Source organism: Gallinula chloropus (genome assembly GCF_964237585.1).
Source record: "Gallinula chloropus genome assembly, chromosome: 14".
Lineage (NCBI taxonomy): Eukaryota > Metazoa > Chordata > Aves > Gruiformes > Rallidae > Gallinula > Gallinula chloropus.
Window position 1 is genome coordinate 8,573,304 of NC_140099.1, and position 27,454 is coordinate 8,600,757.

Sequence of the window (27,454 nt, forward strand, 5' to 3'; positions counted from 1 at the left end):
AGAAAACAACCAGAAAGCACACTGATAAGTAAAACTTACTATGCAGTATGACTAACGGTCAGATTTGAGTGCCTGGGGTATTATATTTCTGTTTTGTAAAGAAGTATGTCAGATAAGAAAAGCTGAACAAGTGCAGCACCAGAGTAGACAGCTCAGTGAGGAAATCTCTTCCACAACACTCTGAACAGCAAGCATTTTCTTATGCAGCAAAACCCAGAGGCCATTCATGAAGTACTGAACTAAAATACAGGAGAGAACTGAGCTCAAAAGAACACCAAAACCTCTTTTCTTGTAACTAAATAGCTGCATTTAACAAGGGGGTGGGGAAATGATGTCTGCCAAACTACTGTATGCACAGTGCTACACCCTCACACACAGGGGTTACACGCCCTTACACCTCTGTATGTGGGATCAGTGGGGAACACAAGTGCAGATAATAAAAACAATTCAGCTGCCACCCTTCTGCAAACAGCTTTCTATTACGGTTTACATACCACCACAGGGTGACATCTGCTGTGTCTTCTTTTCCTTTTCAAGAACCTGTAACAGCAGGACTCAGATTACAGCCCCATCATCATGCTCCCAACTGCCAACAAGAAGCACTTTTGAAGTCATACCTCAGTAAGCCACTGGTGCTTACAGCAGTGAAGGGAACACACTTCCAGAAGGCAAGGAGAGGAATCTGGCTACAACATTCAATAGGCTAGTGCTGGTGGGGGTCTCTGATTCCTGAAGGTATGGCAAACTGCCACCAAGTCAAAGACTGGTTCTTGTTCAGCAAGCTATATCTTATGGCCTAAATCACCACTAGCTATTTCTTAAGCTCCAGTTTCTTATTCCTGGGAAAATTCATGACAAAAGAAGAGTAAGAGATGTCTAAAAGTCATAAAAATGTTAAATGTTAGACAATCAACTTCAGGACAGATAAGCACTCAAAAGAGGCAGAGTCACTGAGGTCAGTTCTGACCACTGCTGACTACATTCCTTCAGCCACCTCTCCTGCAGCCAGCAAATGCTTGTATGGACACTTCTTCTGTGGAGTAACAGAAGCAGAGATTGTCACGACAGGTGGCAATGCTCCCCTCAGTCTGTCAGGTCTACAGAGCTTAGTTTTTGTCACTGCTCTTGTTCAATACAAGTGGTACTCAAGTATCTGAAGCTGGACCTCAGTATTTCAGGCTGCATTTACTGTAATAAATTCAGAACAAATTGTTGCCACTTAACCCATACTAACATTAGAACAGAGGATTAGAAACGGGAAGCAAAAGTGAATTTACTGACAAAGATGTTCCAAGAATTAGAAGGCGTGGGAGTTCCCAAACAAAATGCATTTTACTCTTTCATCCTTTAAGCAAGGATGATGTTCTCACTGCAGACAGGGCAAATATCCTAGAAGTCTGCACTAGTGTGCTGTATTATACCACCTATATTTATTTGGTCTTTGGGAATAAAACCAATTTGTAACAGAAATACAATAAAGCTTCTCTAAAAATTCAGAAGAAATATGCACCTAAAAAACCAGGAAAAAATAATTAACTCTTATGTAATCTAAAATACCTCCCAAAAAAATCTGTTGTAAAAGCAACCATGGGATTTGGTGCTAGCAAGCTCTGCATTGAAACAGTTTCAATATATTGATAATAAAAAACAACTAGCTTTGACCAAAGTTTTAAAATTCAAAAAGGTCAGGAAATTATTTGAAATACATGGTTTTGTTACACTACAGAAGAAGATAACAGAAGAGGCAATACTGTTGTTACTTAGGACAGAAAGGTTTTGTGATCAAATGACAATTTGCACTGACAACAGAAGTTACTTAAACAGAACAGCACTGTATACACAATGTCAAAATTAAGCTCTGAAAAAGAAACTTCAAGTTAGAAAGGGAGGTAAAGATCACAGCAGAAGAGTGACCAATAAGATGATTCAACATTTCCTCTTCAGAAAACAGTTTATATATTCTTATTTAAGCAGTATAAAACCATGCAAACTTCAGTAACTAGGTCATGTTTTCAGTAGCAACAATCATGTTGGTTGGGTTTAGGTTTTTTCAAATCTGGCTTTTAATGAGATAGGCCTTGTGATTGTTCTGAGTCTCCTCCCAGGCTCTCAAAAACCCTTGGGAACCAACTGCACAGACAGGTTTCATGTAAATAAGCAGCTATGAGAGGAACAGAAAGAAAAATTATATTGTAGCGTCCCACTATTGAGCTAGAGGCTGTAAAAGTGCAAGTTCAATCATCACCACCTCCGTGTGGTACGTCAGTTGGCCAGTCAGTACACAATCACATCTAAACCAGTCAAGACCACCCACTTCCTCTTGTCCAGCTGAACTTCATGGTTTTAGTCTCCTCCAATATATTACAATGGCAGGCAAAGAACTGGAAGTCATCTTAATTTTTTTTTCTTTTGAGGGGGAGGGGATTAAGGGTAAAGGGATGTGGAGCACAGATTGGTTGGCAACCAGATTTCCATAATTTTCACTCTTCATTAATTTTCTTCTACACCTGGAGCAGTATTTCCAGCTCTGCAGTCTTCCCAGCCCACGTACTCTCACCAAGAATTATTGCTTCAAGTTATCACACGGAAGTCTTTATTTTAATAATTTAATTTTAAGATAATCTGAACTTTTCCTTTGTCTTATATTTCAGCATTTTATAGCTTCTAATAAATCCCTAGAACATAATTACTGAAAAGAACATACATCTTTCTTTCACCATCTTTTAGACAAGTCTTCTGACTTGGTTCTGCTTCTGAGTGTGATTATAAGATGCAACACACACTGTCATACTTTGACTGGTTAAATCAATAATGAAAGCTGAAAGCAGTGTATTGGTGACAATGTGCTGTCCGTTTACTCAGTGCATACACATCAAAATAAAAATAAAGCTGAGCAAGGAGACTCTCATGGGAACTTTGACTCTAGAGCTTTTAAGCATGAGGGTGCCCTGCTGCAGAGGGCTATTCTCACAACATCCAGCCACCCCTCAGCCTGGCATTCTGGTGAAAGCACCGAACAACAACTGAGAAACAACACACACATAGCTTGAATCACTCCACAAAAGTACCCGTTCAGTGACTGAAGCAGCACTGCAGCAGCAGGTTTGAAAGCAAAGTATTAACCACTGATTTTTGTCTCACATGAGGTCAAAAGTCTTGACACATTCACTCCTCTTGTTTGCACAGGGGAACTGCTGATACTATCCCCACTGCCCTGCACCCCAACTTGTAATGTGTGAAGCACTACTGTCTGCCTCTATACAGAATATATAGGATCAGCCAACCAGTGCTGAGAGGTATTTCCAGCATACGCTTTAAGAGGAAATTCTGAGGGGGTAGAGGAGGATGGGGAAAGGTTGCTGATCACCAATGCTAGATATAACTAGAGGGTGGAAGAAATTAGACCATTCCTTATCTTCTTTTATGCAAAACATTCAAATACCACACTAATTCCTATATAAATACAAAAGCAGCATTGATATTTTAAACTTACTTTTCCTTCTGTTAATCAGTTAACTACTTTAAACTTTGTCCTCTACTGCCATAAGCATCCACCTCCCATGCATAACCTAATGCAAACCAACTGTGAAGACCACCTTGAGACACACATAACAGAAAATATGAAGATCAATAGGAAATATCACAACTTGATTATAAGAATGTAGGAGAGAAGCATTTGAAAACACAGAAGACACTGAGTATCTGCTGCAGAAGAAGCTTCTGCCATTTGCATGCTCTCCAGTCACTTATTAATGTAGTATCTCAGAGAAGTGGGAGGTCACCTGAATTTATCTATCCCAATCTCACCATTACATCAGGTTGTCCAAGGCCAAGCTTTCACAAACTTCAAGGATGAAGATACTGCAACCTCTTCAAGCAATCAGTCCCAGTGCTTAATACTCCTCTGTGAGGAATATTTATTACAGAAATTATGGTGTAATATTCTCATGTAGAGAAAGGCCTGTTCCAATACCGGAACTGCTTCTTCTCAAGCAACTAAACCAGGTTTCACCATGATCTTTAAGTTCTCTAGTCTGTAGAAATTACTGAACAAGTAGAAAAACTATTTTTGGTTTAGATGGTATGGGCTATTGCTACTTTTCCAACTAAAAATGGAATTTTGATATTCTTGCAAAAGAACAACCGTGCACATCACTTGAACAATAAACATTCTGTATTTCCCACTTTCTAGTTTGTATGACTGAATAACAGAAAACAAATGTTAAGATAAGCTTACATTGTTTTATTCTTTTAACTTTTTATCACTTTCCTTCCATTCACGTGAAGTGATCAAGCAAACCAGTATCCCAGTACAGGGAATTCAATTTAGCAAGCCTGCTAGACTATGCTTCCAGGGGAAACAGTTCCTATGCGTACTCTCTCTTGCAGGTAACAAATTTCTGGATTCTAAATGGAAAACAAAGCATTGGATAAATGTGCAAAGTAATTGCATCAGTATTAAGAGATGAGAATAAGAATATTTCTAAATAATAATGTGGTATTAATTTATTTCAGAGTATTCAAGAGAACAGGTACTGACGGTTTCAATAGCTGCCCAGTATTACATTGAATAGAATTCACATTCTATCTATCTAACATACACCACTGATGAGAAGAAAATCTTTAAAAGGGATTCTATTTTTAACTATTTAAAAAAAAGACAACAGAAAAGTAATTCAGTGCAATTTAATAAAGGTAGTTTTTATATATGCAACACTATGTTCAACTATTACTTTTTTGAACGTTTACTGTGTTCTTTTGAATCATGACATATGGGCTGGCAAAACAGCTTTAAATTTTAGCCTGAGGCAGTAGTAAAAACAAAGTGTTTGCATTTTGACCTAACACTTGCTGTCTACAGCTCTCAATAATTATTTTGTAATCTCAGTGGGCTACCAAAACACAGTATAAAGTCATCTGAAGTGCAAGAAATCAAAAGCCTCTTTTAGAAATCAAAAGATCTCTTAAGCTTTGAAAAGCTGGGTCACAAGACAACAGATAAGAGACACGCTGTCCAAGCTCCCATGTGTATTTTCTTTTGCATTTCAAATTCCACTTTGGGTTCTTGCCTATGGGTGCAGGAAAGAAAAGACAAAGCATACTGCATTTCACCCATGAAATTAGCCCCCAGTTGGGATCCATATTTCTATACACGGTTTTTGTTAGAAGCATTTAAATAATGTGAAAGATCAAAAGACGATCAGATGATCTCTTCCTCCATTGTTCAGGGGAAGTCCATGATTGAGATACATATACCAGATCCACATGGAGGAAGTGGGTCAACACTGTGTTATTTTGTAACTTCTGATTCTATTTACAAAGGAAAAGTTCTACCACAGAAGAAAAATATTCAGTTCAAATATTCTGGGAAATGCCACAATAATCATAATACTTTAAGTTAAAGATGGTTTCCTTTTACAAAACTCTTATATAAAACGCTTTGAAGAAAGAACCAGCAAAACCAGTTTATATTTGCATTCAGAATACTCTGCTTTTATGGAAGGCTCTTTCCATCAGTGCAGATTTCCTCCACTTCTTGTTTTACAGCAAGCCTAGCAATTCCTTTACTTCTGTTACACAACATCAAAGTCATAGGTTCACATGTTAGAAGTGGTAATGTCAAACCACGTACCCCCCAAAGGAGATGTCATTTGCTGTGTTTCCCACCTTTGCCTGCCGTGATCAGGGAACAATAAACTTGATCTCCCCACGACAAATCCTAACAAGGATCAGAAGAGTTAAGGTAGATGGCATGTCCAAATCACTTTGGCCAAAGTCCTAGAAAAAGACGTCTCAACCCGTAATGATCTAAAGTCACCTTCTCCTCCCAAGGTGCGACTCCAAGAAAAACCTGCTGCATGATTTATCACAGACAATTTGCTTCTAAACGGCATCGAAGAGACTGTAGGGTCTTGATTTATCTCTGAAATCACTAAACAACAATCAGAAATTCTTCACATCTTTCAAAGTTATTGCCAGTCTCTCTTTTTTTTAGCCAAGACCCATGGATGGCTACTCTTTTCCACTTCATTGATCAAAGAGATCCTCAGTTTCAAATCGAGCAAAATTTCAGAAGTCAAGCAGAACAGCAACAGATATTCTTCAAATTACCATCTAGCTACTCCTCTGCTAACTGGCAAGTTCACAAAGAGTACTTTCTGCCCTGTCAATTTCTGGCACAGTGCATCTGTGCTGACTCTTAATGAATCCAGCCTTGAATTCTAAGAGGTACTACCTGTCTTAAATTCTTTATCTCATCTTCTGCAATTAGAAAAAAGTAACTGAAGGCAAAAGTGGAAGAGACCAGCAAACAAAAAAAAAATCCACCCAAATCCCAAAGCACCTCAAGAGGCTTATTACTTACAATGATGGAAAAACTGCCTTCAAGAATCCCAAAAATATTAATCTCCTTTTAAAATGCAACTCATCTTTAACAAAATAATCCTCCCAGGAAATTCTGAACACAGCAAAGTATAGAAGAAGCTGGCAAATGAAGCAGAATTCAACTTCAAGTATAGCTCTGCACTTCTTGAATTCGATGTTGGTATGAAGTACCGTGGGACTAGAAATGGCCATTCCAGAGAACTGAGATCACGCTACCTCACTTCCAGAAGAAATTCTTTCCACTCCAACCAAAGGAAATTTTCTAAGCCTGTATCCAAAGCTCAGAAAGTCTATCTATCCATCAATCTCGTCTCCTATGGAAACTAACTCACCCGTATAAAACATTTCCTTCTTTTCCATTTAGTGCAGTTGACCACTGCATACTAGAAACACAGATAAGAATGAATTACTTTTTCACGGTCCCCTAAATACTAATCAAATTCTAGAAACTAAATAACAGCAAGGAACATCATCAGAATATTTTATTTATCAGTAAGCTGGCTGGAAGACATTCATTCATGCACAGATCCCAACCACTCAATTTTTAGTATTTTTTTCCACCATACTAGATGACATCTTCAATTTTATCTAAAATCATTGCTTCTTATAAAGGGAGAAAAAGGAAAGAAGGTGTAAGGGCAATTCTCACTTGCCTGTATCGTATTATTTATCAGAAGGAGGGGGAAGACAAAAGCATTGCCTACTTGTTAATGAAGCGTTGGCAGGTCTAACTTAGTGATTTCAGTGTTTATATTATATTTTCTATGACCAACACCTTGAAGTTTTGGGAAGATGGGATGTGGAGGCATGGCTAAGGTTTTTCTATAGAGGAGGAAAAAAATCCTAACCAATTGAAACATCTGTAAATGGAATATGGAAAAAAAACTCCACAGAAAAGTATTTTTTAAAAAAAACCCAAACCACTGAAACACTTGTGGATAGTATTTCTAGTTACATTGAGGCGTAAGTACATTTCTACATCTCTAGTAAAAATGTACTACTGAAGTCGAGTTTTTAAGAGGAAAAAGCAAGATTTAGGAAGTCAGAGACCCTTATTTCAGACTTATCAGAATATTCAGAATCAGAACTTCACAGTCACTATCATCTAAAGCATTTTTTACCTTCACACAGGAGTTTATGGAGAAGCTGTGGTTGTGTGTTGTGAATCTCAATCTTCAGCTACACTTTTCTCAGCAAGGTAAGAAAGGAAGGAACAAACTTGTTTCTTCCTTCTGTATTAAATATAAGCTTTGGGAATATGTTATTTGAAGGCCGAATCTATGCAAGACAAACTCCTTCTAGTGTATGACACCATTCGTTCTCCCAGCTGCAAAAGTCTCATCTAAAGATTCTTTTACTTGGAACCTGTGAGCAATTTCCTAGTTTCTCTCTCAAATTGTGATTATTCTCCTGTATATCAAACTATTTCATTATTTTGCTTTGACAACTTTAAGTCTTGTACTTGCTGCCTGAATGTTTATATCAACTGTTATTCTGGAGGTTTCAGACCAACAGGTATTGCTGACATCTTGAGAACAAACCTTTCTACTGCATCAGGTCACACAAGATACTACCCAAGGACAAAATTAACACCAACCAAAAAACCACCAACAAGCCTATCTGAATGCTTTCCTTTTGCACTGGAATTCAGGAATTAATAAAAATCAGTGAGGAAGTTGTCATTCTATAATATACTTAATGTGAACATTTACTGTAAGAGTCAAATTTTTCTGACTAAATTCCACATCACCACCCAAAAGCAAGTGTTTGCCACTTTTACCCAGGCAAAAGAGTTTAACACAAGAGATAGCAACCTTTCAAAGAAACATCTGTTGAGACATTAAAAACTGGCACATTCCACATCATCCACAAGGCTTCAGATTCAGAATATGAATTTGCCAGTTTTAGCAGAATACACTTTTTCCATGCTTAAAGAGACCATGCTTTGAGACCACACCTGGAACGTTCTGTCCAGTTCTGGGCCCCTCAGTTCAAGAAGGACATAGAACTCCTTGAAAGAGTCCAGCACAGGGCCACCAAGGTGATTTAGGGAGTGGAACACCTTCCTAATGAGGAAAGGCTGAGGGAACTGGGCCTCTTTAGCTTGGAGAAGAGGAGACTGAGGGGTGACCTTAATAATGTTTATAAATATGTAAAGGGCAAGAGTAAGGAGGATGGAGCCAGGCTCTTCCCAGTGATGGCCAACAATAGGACAAGGGGCAATGGGTGCAAGATGGAGCACAGGAAGTTCCATGGGAATAGAAGGAGGAACTTTTTCACTGTGAGGGTGTCAGAGCACTTGGTCAGGCTGCACAGAGAGGTTGTGGAGTCTCCTTCTCTGGAGACATTCAAACCCCGCCTGGATGTGTTCCTGTGTGATTTAGTCTGGGTGATCCTGCTCTGGCAGGGGGGTTGAGCCAGGTGATCTTTCCAGGCCCCTTCCAACTCTGTGAAAGCCAGCAGATTCATCTCATTAATACTACTGACATTGTGTTCACCTCTACCAAATAAATACTGAATAGAGCAATTTGGTTTAATCTATCAATAGAATCAACATTTAAGCATTCATTTTTCCTTTTTAAAATTTAAACCTGAAAGCCTCCAGGTGTTGCACTAGAAACTAAATAAGAATACTCACAAACTCCTTGGAGAATTTAGGCTCATAAAGACTATCTGCTTGCATTATAAAGATCCATGCAGAACAGTCTAGATGTGCAGATTGCAAAGAATAATTTCCAATTGTAGCACAAACAAGATATAAAATTACATGGAGGACGCACACTGTTAGAGCAAAGGACTTAAGTCCTGAGATTAGAGTTCAAATATGTCGCACCATTAATGACTATTCAGATGAGAGAGTGATTTGTTGCAAATAACTTGTCTCTAGGCAGTGAAGCTTCCAATGTTACAGCAGTGGTTTAGATTTTCTTTTTTTCCCCCACCAGTTCTACTGAATGGTTACATGATTTTAAGACTCTACACTACTCTGTTTCCTCCTGAGCCGTAAAATAAGCTGAATATTGCTTGCCTTTACACCATTCCTGGCCTGAAGTGTTCTACATCAGTAGAGAGTATTATTTTTAGACTCTTCTAGTGAGATTTGTCACCAGTCTAAATCCTCCTAGAAGTTTGGATAAGAAGGAATCACCTGCTCACTCTTCTTAGTCTTGTAAGAGATTTTCTTTTTCATAACACTCCCCAACTGAACTACAGGCCAAGGCTTTATGATCTATATGAAGCAATTACAGGATCTGAAATCATACGGTATATGCTACAGACAGAGAGGTCAAGGTGCCCTCGTCACTATATATAAAGGAGAACTACAACCTTAACATTGCAAATGCTTTTGTGAAGAATCTTTTCTTCTAACTGCTTCACACAGTTCTGGAAGCTCTTCTATCTCTGCCTTTAGAAGATCCCAAGAAAGTATCAAATTGAATCCAATTAAGAACTTCCTGCAATCTAGCATGTAGTTCCAAAATATATAAAAAATGCTGCAATATGTTAGCATATACTTATTCTAGCAACATACAACAGCTAGAGGAAAAAGACCCCAAAAAAGGAAGAAAATTATAAAGATAACTCCAGAGCATGTTATGCCCAATTCCTGCTTTTCCTCCACACCTCTGCTAACCCCAAAAGCATTATTTTGGGGCCAAAAGCAGAAAATCCCTACCATCAGCTCTGATCAACAAGTTCTGTAGGGTAATCATACAGCATCAAAAAATTGGTTTGGCTTGGTTTTTTATTTGGGTGGTTATGTTGTTCTTTAGAGATGGAGGGATTGGGGTTTTGTAATCTTCTACTTTTCAAGATGGTTGGGGGGGAGATTTACAAGACTAGGTATACACAAACACACACTTTTTACTTATTGATATAGTTTTAGTATTCTCTCGGGTATTCACTATGCCAGAGTTTTACTAATCACAGCTATCACTGGCATAGCTGTCAGCAAATAAGTATAAGTAAACATTATCCCAGTTTGGAACAAGGATACATTCTATTATCAGTCCAAACAGCTTCTGTGTATCACTGTGTACTTACACAGGATAGAGGCCAACACCACGAGTAAGTCAGGCAAATCCACAGTATATAAATTCAGCTGAATGAGGACAATCACAATTTTCTCTCTGTTCCCATATGAAGATTAAGTCTTTAATGATGTGTCATTACCCAATTATTTTTAAATTATCTTCAGATTATTTTTAAAAGCAGTTTAAGCTGAATATAATATGCAAATAAGAACCCCTATTTCGTAACGCAAACATCCTGTACTGCTATTCTCCCCTTCATAGAGCCCCCCTTTTCCTCTCACCTGTTAAGTTCTGATCAGTGCTGTCAATCAAGCCCTCTGCTACCACACTGAAGTTCTACCTTGAAGCACTACAAAATCAACACCACAAGTTTTGTCAATGTATTTTCCCAGAGTCTTTTATCACAGCAGCAGTACAACGGAAACAGTGTCACTCGTGGAAACTCAGACCAACATCATAAAAATAAACACTCATCCACATGAGTAGTTCTTATTACATTTTTCAGTGCTAACAAGGAGGAAACAGTAAGTGTATGACTAGATGCTGAATTGAAAACAAGGCAAAAATGAGATTTCCAGTAAAGTGTAAGACGGCAGGTAAGCAGAAAGATACTTCATGTGGAGTCCTAACCAGCTGCTTCAGTGCAGTAAAGAGAATGGTGTGCTAAAATATACTCTTGTATATAAATACTCATGCTTTAGTCACAACCCCCTTAATAAATGTAGTAGCAATTTGTATCCTAGCCATTAACTAGCAAGCTCATGAAATCTGGATTGGTTACAGAGCAGTTCAGCCAAGCACCCAAACAAAAGGCAAAAAACACTCAGAGGAAGTAGATCAATCCATAATTCCAAATAAATCTTTCTCCTTCAAAGTTTATCCAATGCTATTAAAATTTCCCTGCTTCACAAATGTGAGACTTTTTAATACAACTTTTGGTTGCTGGAAAACAAAAGCATCAGGAACAAATTTTGCCCTGTCACAGCAACACAAAGCAGCAGCAGAGCCACCAGAACATCTGACAGACTTGAATACAGTGCAGTGTCGAGCAAGCAGCAAGTCAAGTCAGAAGCGTTAGAAGATTAAAGGTGAGTCTCCAAACCACCAGTGACACAGTTCCATAAAATACATCTATTTTCTCAGAATCCACCCTTTAGAACAGGTTTCATTGTTAAGAACAGGTTACAAACCCCTTTTCCATTAAAATACCTCATAAGCAACACAGCTGCTGTCATTATGGTATAAAGGTTGAAATCCCTGATAGTTCTCATCCTCTTCCCAGCCCAACCTTTGTTCTTACTCACTGCCTCTTCTAACCTCTTCACTAGCTACGTGCTATCAGGCAAACTCCTTATCAACCTGGAAACTGTATTTCTCACATACAATTCTCATTGAAAGACAACTGAAGAGATTACAATAATAAAAGGGAACTGGTTAATTAAAAAAAAAACCAAACACACCACCCCAAACCCCCACAACTCAATTTCCAAAGTTCATATAAGAGTTTTCTTGATGAAATTTGTACACCTCTTTCCCCTCCACACACACTAACAACCCTTTCCCCACATTCAGAAAAGTCTTTGCTTACATTTCCTTTGTTTTATTTGAATTTCATTTGATCTGCAGCTTGAGGAGAAAGGAGAATAGGCTTTCTCAATGATCTTAGGGTTGTCTTTACTCTTGCCAATAAGAGGAGCTTTACTATATAGTCTGCCCAGTATCTTTCTTTGCCCTAAAGAAAGAAAAAGTTCAAATTATGTTACCTTTGGTCAAAAACCCTGTACATGTTTCTCAGCATCTGTAAAGTTAGTCTAATGAAACTGAGGAAACACCAAAGTAATTTTTAATCATGAATTTTTAAAATAACATATAAAAAAATAGGTAACATATGAACCTATGATTTTTAAACCACTGTTTTTCACTTCTCTGTAATTGTTCACAAAGGACTTTCAACACAATAACATTATAGAAGGACATGCACAAAGTAAATTCAGGGCTAATTTTTCCTTTCTTCACAGGCATACAAGCTTCTCCACCCAGATGCAGTACTTGTCATTGCAGACCATATAAAACCTTCAAAGCAGTGCCGTTTTCTTGGTAAAAGCCCATTAAATTCATTTGGAAACAGTAGTCCAATTCTGGGAAAGTAGCTAATTGTTCTGTAGAACGTTTCTTATTAAAACACAAACATCCTATGACAACTTTCAGACTGATTGTTAGAAGAAAGCAACCTGGCTTGGGGAAGCTTGTTTGCTTCTTGAGTTTTACAGGCACAAAGAAAAAGAGGAAACAAGTCTGAAAGCAAAATTAATACAGATCTCCATCATTCTCTACGTGCGTTCACAAAATTTGATAGTTTAGACTCAACAAATGCTACAACAATGCTCAGGCCATTAGTAAACTAGATGTGAACTGCCCACAGTCTCTCTCATATTTAGACTTCAAGGACACTTTGTGGCCATGCTGCAGTAACCTCAGTTGGCCATTTATGATACATCCAGCCAAGCCACATTTTTTCCTATGAATTTTGCTTTCTCAACTCTTGTCAATGAAATTTTCACCCACCTACCACAGAGTCCAACAGTGTCAGTGAACTCTGACAAGTGCGAGCAGCTATTCCGTGGTGCCAGAGCAGTGATGTTCCCAGATGACACTAAGCAGACCGGCACCGAGGGCCCACCTCGGCAGCGCGTCCCCAGCTGTCATCCTGCACAGAGTGCTGCGAAGATGGATCTGCCTCAGCAGTTACACAGAGCAGGTTATGGAAGTTCAGACAGTCACAGAATTGCACACCTGACGCTCGAAATGTGCTGGGCTCTCATCACTATCACATCCTAAGTGACTTTGTAACATGAGACCAAGAGAACACTGAGCTAGTCAGGAGAAACGCCACAAATTTCCACAGCTACAAGTGAGCTTTTCTGGGGGCTGATTTTTTTGATCTTTGTCACTTGCTACAATTCAACTGGTCATCAGGAGGGCGAAAGGAAAGGCTGCTGCTACTAACAAAGTAGCAGCAATGCTCCTTTGGACCACAATCATATTAAGTAAGGGGTTAAAGATGGTTACAGACCAGCAAAAGAAACACACCTGCTAAGAAAAACCTAGTCTGGCTCATTTTAAAAACACAGTAGCTGAAAAAATAGCCCAGTGCTGAGATTTATAGGAAACTACTGGAATAGACTCTTAATCACACGAAGATCTGCATCTGCACAACCCCACCAAAATAGCATATATACATATATATACATATTGCAAATCAGCCCATAATTCTTTCAGATGTCACAAAGTACGAATTTCTGTACTACATATAGTAACTCAGCAAGAAATTTAAGTTCTAAAGCTCTTTTAAGCTCCCATCCTGAGATCAGGCACCAATTATGATTGCCCTGATCACTGTTCGTTCATACTCTCTCCTGACACACCAACCAACCCCTCTGGTCCAGGGAATTCATGTGCCTCCACAGTTTCATTCTCACTGAAAAAAGCCCACTCCACAGATAAACAGCAGCATTATGACAATGTTATATCCTTAAAATTCTGGCATTAAAAAACCATCTGAAGACATGGACAAGACAAAGAAAGGATTGGTTTTTTCCTCTTAACACTAACATAAAAAGAGGAACACTCCCAGAACTCTCTTCCAGAAAATAATTCCTTATTATATTAGATAACAAAAGTGAAAGCTGACTCCAAGACCATTGTAATAGATATGAAGTACAAATAACTGTTTGCCAACTTTAATATACTAGATAACTCAGGGAATTTATTACAACAAATTTCGATGAGTTACAAGCAATAAAAAAGGTAATCAAAACTTTTACTTTCCAACAGAACACAGTTATTATCGCATGCTACAACATGCAGAAAATACTTCTATTATCCTTTATATGTTAGGCAACAAAAAGTACCTTACCTTATTCTCCACAGTCTGAGCACAGAGGATTAAAAACAAAGTATTAGGCAGAAACTGCAAGTGTTTCCTATCAAAAAACCCCCAGCAAACCACTGCATCAATACACTCAATGGCTGTCCAGCATGCCATCCCACGCTAGGGACACTTAATGAAATCTCATCCATGTCCCTTTTGCCAGCAGTCACATCTCCAACATTGGAACCTGAAGGTAGCCACCCATTCCCCCTGCTCCAAAACACAGATCTCAGCAACACAATACTGCAAGAGGAGCTACCATAGCTTGACCTTCCCTCCTAGCAATTCCCTCCTTCCCAGTCAATCACTCCACTGCAGTCTTTCGCAGGGCTACCCAAAATGTAGACAAGGAGGACTGAAAGAGCCCAGTAAAGAAACACAGAAAAGTTTCTTCAAATCATCTCATGTCTCATTAGCTGTGGGCCAAAAGGAATAAACTGCAGAGTTTGGTGGGATCTCTTTGGACTCTCCCTGCTGTTGCTCCTCTTGTGTTCCTACCTTTTTTTTCCCCTTCATTTTTCGTAGATTAATTTTTGGGATTTCACTTTGTGACAAAACGAGAGTGAATTAAAGGAAAAAAGATTTTAAAAAATGTAAAATTGTTCTAGCTGTTCCTTATGTTTAGTGGCATCGCTGTTTCCAGGTGGTAGTAAAGCTACCTTTTATTCTGATAACCACTATTTAAAGGGGTTAAAAAAACTAAAGCAAAGAAAAAGAAGTCTTTTAAGGTTTGTGATGCCTTCTGGTATTCTGGGTTTTGGGGGTGGGATGTGCGCTGGTTTTTGCTGCTTAAATCAGGCAGTTTAGTCAATTAACTATTTTAACACTTGGATGCTTTCCCTATACAATTAAAACTGCCGTGATTACACAGCAGCAGCATTTTGGAGACAAATGCCCAGCAGGGGCATTGGTAATTATTTCCCAAGTGTTCCACAACAGCAGCTAAAGAATACATCTAAATATTAAAGCATTCATGGAAGGGTTGAAGCTAAAAGGAACCTCTGGAGATCATCTAGGCCAAATTCCCTGCTCAAGCAGGGTCAGCTAGTGCCAGCTGCCCAGAACCAAGGCCCATCAGGTTTTGAGTACCTGCAGAGAGTGACTCTACTACTACTCTGGGCAACCTGTTGCCGTGTTTGAACACAGCCAGAGGTTTTTCTTATGTTCAGACAATTTTATGGGCTTTTAATTTATGCCTATAACCTCTCTGGACATTAGAGGTTTAATTCATACTTGGTTTACCCTTCCCCCTTTCACTTCTTCATCCTCCACAGCTGCATTTAAGAGCAAAGGGAGCAACAATGAGCCCTCAGTGTCAATCAGCCAGTTGTTGACTCATTTGCAACAATAGCCTCATCACTGCTTTCCACCCCACATCCTGCAGATCAAGGCTCAAGGCCAGATTTGTACCCCATAGCAGCCCAGCTGCCTACCATCAGTAACCTATTATTCCTTGAGATCCAGATCCTTCCTGGGGGAGGATCCTGCCCAGCCTTTTTGGTTTGGCTTCGCTGTAACATCAGGCAGGGCTGAACACATGCTGACAGTGCCATGGAAAGCTCAGAAACCTCCAGCAGCTCCTCCCTACCACCTTCTGCTGCAGCCCCCCCAGGAAAAGGGGCAGCAGCCAGCATTCAGAGCACATTAGATGAAGTTAAGCAGAACGGAAAGGGGAGCATTTGAAGGTGGATGCATCCTTTCAGGTTTTGGCTCACAGCAGTGAAAAGCTTGGTTGGTTTTAGTGACATGTTTCAGTAAGGTTTAAATTGGCCTTTTAAAGAAAAGATAACAGGCAACATAGGCACAGACCTGTAGATACAAGGAACATGCCTACTACCACCACAGATAGGAGAAGGATCAATTTCTCACAACTGTGCACAAGTCCTTCGCTTACTCTTCACAGGGGCCCCCGAGTTCCCATGCACTAAAACAGCCATTTTACCATTATTTTTTCTTTTCTAACATGGCCTGGCTCAAACAAATTCCTGTAGTGGACAACAAACACTGACTTTAGGCTCCCAAACAAAGTTTTAGTTTGTTTTATTTTAAGCTTGTCTCTACTAAAAATAATTTATTTAACACTAAAGGTCATCTTCAGTTTCAAATCTCTTCCCTGGTCTGGAGACCAAACATCATGTACTACATTTAAAAAATATGATGATGAATTTCAAAAGGGGAAAGGCCTGTTGGCTTTGAAACAGGAAAAAATGTAATCAGGAGAGCTATCAGAGACTTTCTGCATGACTTACAGCACTTTCTGTTCTCCTTCACTGAGGAACAGATATAATGCCTCCTTTCTCTGATCTTACCTGGACACCTACCAAGTTCCCACCGCTTCATATACTTGTATACGTTTTACCTTGTATATAGGACTTCAGTCTTAAGCTGGGAACTGCCAAAAGTGAAAAAATAACTAGAAACAAGGAACACAAAACATAATTATGTCTTGGTAAATTCGGGGGAAGGAGGACCAAAAATAGCCCTTTTCCCTAAAACCAGAACATAAATTGTAAAATAAGGTCTTTAAATAGCCTTCAGTTTCCACAGGTTGTCTAGAACTAGCACCTTAACAACACTTTTTAACCTGTTTTGCTTCAGGACACTGAGAATGCCTGGAAGACAGCCACAAGCAGCCTAGTTGCTTTCTGCCTAGGATTCTCATATTACCAAGGATGCACACAGCAGTTATTAGGGGGAAAAAAAAAAACCCACACAAAACCAAAACCTAGTACTAACGAAGAAGATGGGGTCAAGGAAGAAAATCTTACAGGAAGATGGCAGGTCTGCTTCATAAATTGCTCAAGATGTGTTCTTCTTGGGAGGGTAAATTAGAAACAGAAAAAGCTAAGATATCCAATTACTCCAGCAGACTATTTCCTCTTCCTGTACCCTTCAGGCACTACATCTAAATCACAACCTAGAGCCTCCTACTGTTACATGAACCTACCAAAAGAACTTTGGGACAAGAACATGAACTTCTGTGTATGAACAGGATCATTAATACACATAATTGATTACTTAGTTCTGAGTCATAGTGCATTGCCTAGTGGTACTGTAGGAAAAAGCTTATTTTTACCCCTTTTTCACATAAAGTTTTGAAAGAGCCTCTCTACCTTCCAGCTTTACAAAACTGCACCAGCACTGAGGAATTGAGCCTGCCACCAAATGGTCCCAGAGCATCACCTGCTGCCACTCTCCAAAGACACAACTCCTATTACTCACATGAAGGACTAGGGAGTTTCCTGTGTTCATGTCAAGAAGCTGAAAGGAGCATGTTTCACCTTTTATCCATTCTAATTTACAGCTTCAACTGAATGCAAACAGGATTGCTAACGTTTTCATAGAAGCATCATTTAATTTCAAACCCCAGACAAAGTAGAGTGGAACAAGGCAAGCAAGCACAACCTCAAACACCTTCAGTGTCCTGTTCTAAAAGATGCTGGATGTTTTCTCCTCTTGCAACTAAGGTATAATGTTGTTTCCCAAATTAGGCTGTGGCCAACTGAGGAAACTGGCTACCACCTATGAGTTCTATTCATATTTTTAAACTATTGGGAGGTGGGGGGAGGAAGAAAAAAACCAATCATCTTTCCCTTCAGGTGTTTAATGGAGATAATAATTTGCTTACCTTCCTTGCAAACACAGCTGATAAAATGAATGGAATTTTTATAAATAAACAGGCCTCCATCAGGCAACTTAATTCCACCAGGCAAAAAGTACAGACCTTGCTAAATAGTCCTAACTGTGTGGAAGGCACAGAACAAGAAAGAACAAGGCTATAAAAGGGTTTTCCTACAGAAATAAGATCGAAGCCTGTTTGACTTTTGAGGCATCAGCCTCATAACTAAAGCAAGTCCTAGCAACGAAAATTATTTGTAAAGTTAATACAATCAACTTAAAAATGTGAAAACACAAAGGAGAACAAGGTACTTTACAGTTGCATGCAGTAATAGACATACTTCTACTACCAAAAAACACCCAAAACCAACAAAACCCCCCAACTCTCATAATTGTCACGAGGTCTGTAAACGTACATATTACAAAGACATATACAGCAGAAGAATTGTTACTACCTACCTGTTTACATGAAAAAAATTCACAACACAAACCACAGGGACACACAAGACTGAAGTCTGTGCTTCCAATGGATTAATATATTGTCTCCCACTGCTGAAAGCTGGTCTTGATTCAGTTAAAGCCTAAGAACTCAGGCTTTCCTGCTGGGAAACAAACAAGTAAAGTTGGTTTCAAGCATCTCCTATTAATATACAGAAACAATTCTCACAAGCCTGAAGGCAGAAGAGAAAAGCACTGGGTTAAGTTTGCACGAAACCGTATAGTAAATCAAGACTTCATGGAGGAAGTCACCACTGCCACCACTTAGTGAGTCAAGCTAATCTGCAAGAATACTTTACATAATGGGAAAATTTTTACTGGCCAGAGGTTCACAGTGTTCTTAAATTTCCAGAAACTGGAGATGTAAAGATACTTCTGTTAACCTAAACCAAAACCAAGAAAAGAAACTACCCAAGATGCTTGCTCCATTTCACAACACAGGTCCTTTTTACTAGCTACAGTACTTCAACCTATTCAGCATAGGAAATACTTACCCTCCAATAGAAAAGGAAGGAAATATGAATCTAGTACTACCCTCAAATGGTATTAAAATATATCGGCCAGCACATCATTGTCATTTCTGATCTGCAATGCTGGGAGCTCAAGTAGTTCAAGCTACCAGGTTTATTCTTGTAAAAAATTAGCACCAGTGAGGCAGTTCAAATGGATTTACAAGAAAGCACAATCCCATCTTAACTTGTGAAACAAAAGCTGGCAAGAGAGCCAAAAGCCCCAACAGTCAGTCACAAACTAAAAGGCATTCCTTCCTTCTTTTTTCAATGAAAACCTGCTACAACACAACTGCAGTATAAAATCTAGTTTACTCAAAGTAATGCAGCTTGAATGAGAAAGAACCTTCCCTCGGTTTTCAGAGGGCTGATAACAGCTTAATGATTATATTTACAATCAGGCAGCTCAAAAAGGAAGTCAAAGACTAAGTTCAAAACATTTCACAGCTCTAATATTATTCCCCTTATTCTGCTAAAAATATAATAAATTTAAAATTACAGATTGTTAGTTGCTGCTTTTAAAATGGTTAATGAGATTGAAGAGTAAGTCTGTGCTTTTAATTACACAACTTCTTGAAAACTGGAAATTGAATAAATATTTTGAGTTAATGTTGTGGATCATAACCACAGAAGTATGTGAGCTCTGAAACACAGTTCAAATTACAGAACTGTTCATAGACTGAACCCTCTATGTAAAGGCTCAAAAGCAAAAAGACCACATTTGTTTTAGTACTCAAGAAATACAACCCTGCTACCGTGACAGTGTAACACAACTTTCCTAACAGGTCAGAAAGCACTGGGAGTAGGAGGGGAAAAAAACCCCAACATTTAGAAGCCCAAATTCAGAGAATCAAATTCACCATCTTTTACCCAACCCCTGGTGTTAGGGCTCCATAATGCAGTATGTGAACAACTGTTTCTGTGGTCCTTATTTTTTAATTACTTTTGGCAATGCAAATCCTTTATAAAGGGTTCTGTCTGACCAAAACATTCTTTCTACTGTGATGTACATTAAGACCTCACATCTCATCCTTCTCACAGATGATTTACTTCACCTATGTATTTGCCAACAAAAGCCACATTTCTGATTGTGTTTTATCTTAGTTGGTGATAATAGAAGAATTAATGAAAAAGGCCTTCTGACTCCATTATCCATATGTACCTTTTAAAATTGAAACCTAGTTAATGGGGCTTTGTCTACTGCAAGACAGAACCAACTTGTAATTACAGAGGCACTCTAAATTCTACCCAAGGAGCATACAGACCAGTGGCACAGCTGCACTGCCCAAGTAAAAAGCAGTATCTCTGTTATAATGACCAAAGCAACCTCTGGGATCCATCCTGAGGACCCAAAGGTGTCCACCAGTTCCCACAGAAAGCAGACAGAACCACAGCTTTTTAAGTTCCTCAGGATAGCTAAACACTTCTTACCTACAACTGGACCACCAACTTTCCTGCTAAGTCCTGATAGCCCTTTACTTCCATAGGCTTCATCATCTTCACCCACACACAAAGTACCAGTCCTCACCCTCCATGAACCACTGTCCCTGTACACCTTATCAAAAAACCACAGCCAGAACAATACTGGTTTTGTGGTCTGCCTTAAGTTTTCCACCTAAGGCAACTGCTCTACTTCAAATGACTAAGGGCAAACTCAGCTCCTCCTAGAGCATTAGACATCTGGAAATCACGCTGGAGCAAGTTTAATCTGTTATTTTGCAAGATGGGCCTATAGAGATCAGAGCCCTTGGAGCTACTGTCAAAAGTTAGAGTCTCCATGAAAACTGTTTCCTCAATTCAGACAGGAATATAACGCTATAGAGGTTTCAGTTGTACTTGTCACTGTATCTCCATGAGGTTCTGAGAAGGACTACAGTCTAGTAATCTAACACACAAAACACACAATGCAAATTAAAAACCCCACCACCCAAAAAATTCCCACACCACAAAAAACACTAAAGCAAAGGCAAAGGATGGATTAGAAAAATAAAACCTTGCAGCAGCGAACAGCTGTGTGTGCCCATAGTCCAGCCCTGATCTAGTCCTCTGTTGAAAGAAAGGAGAAGATGAAGGTGGACAGAACAACACTACACACCTGAAAGTCTCCTCTTTTTTTCTGTAACGGAGACTTCTGTCTGTCTACTGTGCTCTGTGGATGTAAGAGGCTAAAGAAGCAGCCACCTGTATCACTGCTGAAGAACTCTGAAGAGTCCTCCACTAACATATCGATTTCCCAGATGTTATACACCCAGTCTGACTACCTACAAGACCAAGCATGGGCTGGAGAGACCCTGAAGCCATCTGTGTTTAGACAACCACCAGAAACAACTACATATGGGCTAACTGCAGGCAGTGGCATTACTGATTTCAAATGGGTAACAGTCTAGTCTCCTATGCAATTCTGCGTAGTAGGACAGTTGTATGAGTTAACATAGTCCTGAAAAGTCATCAGCCAGGTACTAATTCTCATCCCACCACCTTTTCCAAAGCCAGTTAATTTGGACTAACCAATTCTGTCACAGTCACGGCAAATCTGCACTACTGTCAAAAGGAGGACCAACTACTAAATGTCTGCCAGAAGAATGATCCCCTTACCACTCATTCTAGTTATTGAGAACAGATTCATTCCCTACATCAGCTTAGAAGAGCAGAAGCTGAACACTCCTGTACTAATTCAGAGCCATTGCATGCTGGCCTCTTTATTCTTGCAGTGAACACCTGGATATGGAGGGTGGTTTCATCAGAGGCTATTAAGAAAACAGCATCTCAGAAGTCACTTGCATGCAGACATCAAAGGCTTCTTAAACATATTTCTATTTACAGGAAAATGAGCAGAGCTCTAACAGGGAATAAAGCCATATAGAAACATGTGTTATTAAAAACCTCTTGTTTCTGTTTTACTTATTGTATGCATTACTTGGCAATAGGCTCCACCCTAGTGTCTAACTATAGCCATTAAGATACTAGTATATCTTTATTCAGCCTTCCAAGCTCATCCTTGGAAGCTGCTATGCTTGTGGTAGTTAAAAGGGAAAAAAAAAGAAAAAGAAAAAAATAGAAAAAGAAAAAACGAACCAAACCATTCCATCCAAACCAAGCCACTTCTGGGCTTTAAACGCTACCCAAGGTATACTGCGAGCTCCAGCATGCTGCAGCTCTGGATCTACTCTTAAGAGTGGCAGAAATACATGATTACATTTCAGTGCTGGTAACAGCATCAAGACTGACACATTGCATTTAGTCTTAGGTTCAGGCATTTCACTTAAGATAACATGGGGGGTATAGACCGAGTACGTTGAAGCCTGACGACAATTTGAACTGGACAACAGGAGAACAAGAGGAAGTAAAGCTGCATCCTGTTGCAAGAAAAATGCAGGCCACATGAAATCTTAAGAGCAGTGAGCTACCTCATGCCACTGACCCCATCAAGGTCTGTCCATTCTGAACCGGAGGTCTGTTGTCCAGAACTCTCACAGGGCTCCCAGTTTCATGTCCATTTGCAGACGTATTAAATGTGTTCTCTATTATTCAATCCTTAAAGTCACTGTTGGACAACTCTCAGGAGTAAAGACACATGTCTAGGCAATATCACAGAGATGATGACCTGCATTTCCCTGCTCACTTTACCAATCCATTGCACGCTCCCCTTGCAGCCATGTCCATTAGATCAGACTGTTTCTCCTCAGTAGCCTAGACCCTTAAATCAGGACACAAACAATTGAGATAAAACACTGTGGAGAAATTTCTAATGGCCCTTAACATCATTCTGTTATCTTGCAGATGCTTATAAACAAAACATTCATTCTACTTTTTCTGGAAAACAAGTTTCATTACTCGGTTTCACATCACTTGTATCACAGAAAACGAATCACAAGATCAAATACAAGCCCCCTTTGAATTGCATTTAATCTCAATCAAGTATTCCAAACAGATGTGGAAACGTTAACAGCTAATTGTGTTATGTCATTTGGTTCTTCCAAAGTAGAAGAAAGAAGAATTCATCACTTAATCTCTCTTGGCATCAACTTTTGTCGCTTTTCCCTCCATAGTGGCTACTGGAACAGTACTTGCTTACTGCTCAAGACCAGAAGAAAAACATTTTCTCGTTATCATCCCCTTTGTTAGTTTGATATTGTTTCATGGCTCAAGCACTCCAATCTTCTCCCTACACACTTGTGCCATTCTTACTCATCTTCAACACCATCACCTAATTTCATACTGCTCAAAACATTAGCCAAAGCAGTCTTTTGTGATGTCTTGGTACAAAAGAAAGTAAAAATTACTAATTCACTCCTATTCACTAGAAAAGATAACTGCATTGAATTCCTCTCCAACATGCTTCCTATGGCACCTTAACTACGCATTTTTGGAATTGCTGTTGTTTTTAATGCTCTTCTCTATTTTGCTTTTCTTCCTCCTTCAGTTACTTAGAAATACTGACTTTTATCAGTTCAGGTTAATCTTTCACAAGCTGCCTCCTTCTCTGTATTTTTAACCAGTGCCTTCTGCTCTTTGTCAACATCAAATCAAGACAAGCATCCATATTTATTATCAAGAGCTTTCCCACACATTCACAAATTCTTGCATAGGACTGCATGACCCACACATCTTTCTCAAAAGATACCCATGCAAATAAATTCCTTAATTTAGGCCAAATCTCATGCCTGATCATTTAGTGGTTTGGGCTTTTAAGCAGAACAGCTTCCCCAGCCCCACCTGTTCTTGGTGAGCCTATCACAATACTGCTCCTATCACTCCCTACAGATCTCCCTTATTACCTTCTTTACCTATAAAACATACACATCCTTAATACACTCCATTGTCATTTCTTCCCTGACTGTCCTTACTATGCCCTCTGTGATCAACGTTCCTGTGGGATATGCTGTTGATGCCATTTTGGCCACAGGCACATCAAGTTATTCTTTGTTCTGGAATCTAAGCACAACAAAATACAATGACAAATCCTGTACATTGCCAAGTCGTAGCTGGTAAACACAAAGGTAAACACAAACCAGTTGAACATCAAGGTAGGAAGGAAGAAGCAAGTCTAGGTTTTGCTAGTACTTAAGTAGCTATTAATAGAGCCCAGAATACCATCACCCTTCTGTCTATATGCTATCCTACAGCAATGTTAGAATCAAGGCTTTTTTTTCAAGGTGAGAAAGCACAAGTTTCTTTCTGCCCCATTCATTTCCACCTTTGGCTTTGACCTCGCTTAGCAAGCCAAACCTGTAATTGAGGAACAGCAAGTTCATATTTTATGTGAAGTCATATGGCTGGGTGACATTATAACCACTATCTTTTAATTGGCCCTTTAAGGGTTATTGTTAGCAAACTGATAAAATACCAATGGCCAAGTTCCCTCACACAACAGCTTGTCCATTTCTCCAGTTACCACATAACTGATAACTTTGGTCTTAATCATTCGTTTTGAAGTAAGTAAGAAATGAGAATCATCTATCTATTACTTCAACCTGCCAGATTTTGGGGAACTAACAGCACCTGGCAATCACACATTTTAACCTTGGCCAAGGTTAGGAAGTCAACAAAGATTTTTGTAAATTTCTGAATTTCTTTTTTTTGAAACCAGAAAGTTACATGTGAAGCCCACTGGCTGCTGCACACCAACAGCTGTGTCAAACTAGGCTTCCTGCTGATGGATCTGAAATCATTTAAACTTCCCAATCCCAAGAAATGGATTTTCACTAAGCTGCTACTTCTTCAAAAGAAAAAAAAATATTTAAAATCTGTTTCTTAAGAAATATTTTTGTCTCTTCCACTTCTTGCTCAGCCCTGTGGTGTGGGAGAATTCAAATATCTCAGCAACCCTGTCTTGAGATCTTTAGAGTAGAATTGTCCAACTGGAAGGGACCTACCACAACCTACTCCAACTGCCTGACCAATCTGAAGGAGTCCTAACAGCAATATATAACAACATTTACAATTACATTTGCCAATGCACCATTTATTTCAGATGCATTTCAACTTTAACTATTGCAGAGCGAGTCAAGTGTCCAATCATGGCTGTTTAGTACAATTTTAGATGCCCTAAAACACCCTAGATGTATGGAGGACTGAAAGATAGGAGTTTGGCCATATGGAAGACTACACACTTTTGGAGCATCAAACTGAGACCATCTTGGATCACATCCACTATTTAAGATGGTACTTGGTGCTTCTGTGTGTAGGCACCATCTTAGTTCCCTAAAATTTTCTAAAATCTCTAATCAGTCATGCTCAGGAAAAGAAATGCCAGCATTTTGTGTTTAAGTTAAAGCCTTGTTCTTTCAAAAGAAATGCTAGTGGACAGAAGATATCAAGAAGATGGGCACTCAAATACTAGACTCATGAGGGTGTTGTTGCTGTAACGGTCAGTTTTGTTCATCTCTGGATTTTTAAATCAAGTATTTCTCAACACTGACTTTAATACTGCAATATCCTCATGTACATTACAGTAGGGCATGAACATAACAGAGTCAACATGTCAACAGCTACGAGAGCTACAACAGAGCTCACTGCTAAAATCTAAAGAACCCATGCAAAAAGCCTATGATTTACTTCTCCCATACCTTCTTCCCATGGAGATGGCTTGTCTTTTTAGCATCTTATTTCAAACTGAAAAAAAACCCAACTTAGCAAGTATCCCTGCTTTAGAAAGTATTTTAATAAAGAGAAGTCCTTTAAGTAAAATGCAGCCATGAAAGCAGTTCAAGGCAGAAGCCTGCTGCCATTAGGTGTATAAATATTTCAATCCCAGCAGCACCATCTAATGGAGAGCTCACATTATTTTTTCCCCTTCTTTAATATGACAATCACTTTATTTTGGAGGTGTTAACAACTGATACCTTTAACACATGGCCTATTTAATACTCTATAAAAACTGAGTAGCTACAAGAGAAGCCAAATAATTTCTTCAATCGACAGCAATCAGACAGTTCTTTTCCCCCCCACAGGCGTTACATTCACTTACAAATTTGTTAAATACAACAGGATGTTTGTTTATGCAAGAGTAAGATTTTAGTTAGAAGTGCCTTTTTTTAAAATCTAGAAAACAGTAATTGTGAAGCAGTAGTGACAACTTTAAAATCCAGCTACCTTAAGCACGTTTAAACTTTCCCTGAGAGCAGAACAGAGATGTCAGTTCCTCTAAAGCCTAAGGAATATTGACAAACCCAGACCTTTAACCATAGCAACAGAAGTCACTACCTATACCTGCCTAAGATGAAGTTAAGCATTCCAAGACATCTTCAGGTTGCACTTCTGCTACAAAACATACAATGGGAGATGGGTAGCAAATTACTGTAGGCATCACCAAAGCATGTAGCATGATGACTCTTGTTAACTTCCACTATTTACCTCGTTAAGTTTCTCATGCCAACAAACAGGACAGAACTTAGGTACAAAAGGGATCTATAAGAAATACTATTTTTTCCTCACTGCATTTTGTCCTTTTTTTTTTCCTACAAATCGCAGTACTGAAAAATAAGGGTTCAACAACTTTTCCACCTAACTCCAAATATGAACACTTGTTCTGGAACAAATGCCTTTTTCTGTATAGCTCAAAGGACTTTCAAAGTCTGTCTGCCCTATCTCAGAACAGTCAACTAATAGACTGGGAGTTAAAATTTAAATAAAACAAAATAACCCAAAACCATACAAAATCCACCACCAAAAGTCATAGCATCATACTTTGGCTATATGTGCTAGCACATTTCTTTACACAAACAGGGCAATTCCAAGCTTCTTCCTCATTTACAGTGAGAGCATCTCCTCAGCAAAAAATATACAGAACGCAGTGGGTGGATATTTGCTAAATCTTTCTTTAAAAAACAACACATAAACCCAAAGCAAACAAACAAAAAAACCACCCTAAGGAAAGCCACACTAAAAACCCACACACAAACAGCCAGAGTAAATCCCCCAAAACTCCTTCAAAATCTTACTGGCCAAAATACTGAAAGTTGCATGTGTAAACAATCCTTCTCAAACTGAAAGTGAAGTTTCCAGGAATTTGTAAGAAGGAAAGAGGAATAAGGGAAATTTATGGTCCCAGGTACTGAAAAATAGCTGATGAAGTACAACACAAAAATAACAATAAACTTGTTTTATCTTCCTACAGGCTGCCAAGAGCCTTCTGTATGCGCTCCAAAAAAGCATCAAAATACCTTCCCATAACAGAGACACAAAAAGCCTTGCCAGACTGTGAGCAGCACCACAGCACTCTCTACCAGCTGAACTCTCACACAGGACCCACTGGCATTTCCATTACATATTGCCACCAGGGGTTAGTAAGACATACTTGCTAATCTGAAATACAGCATGCTCAGGTTCTGTAGATAGAAACATGATTCAACTCCTGATGGAAAACAAAGAGAAGATACTGCTGGCTTCAAGTGATACTACATATTATTAACTTCAAGTGAAGTTAGCTCAAATCCTTTCACCCCACCACAAATCATTGAGTATTAGTAGGCATCAAA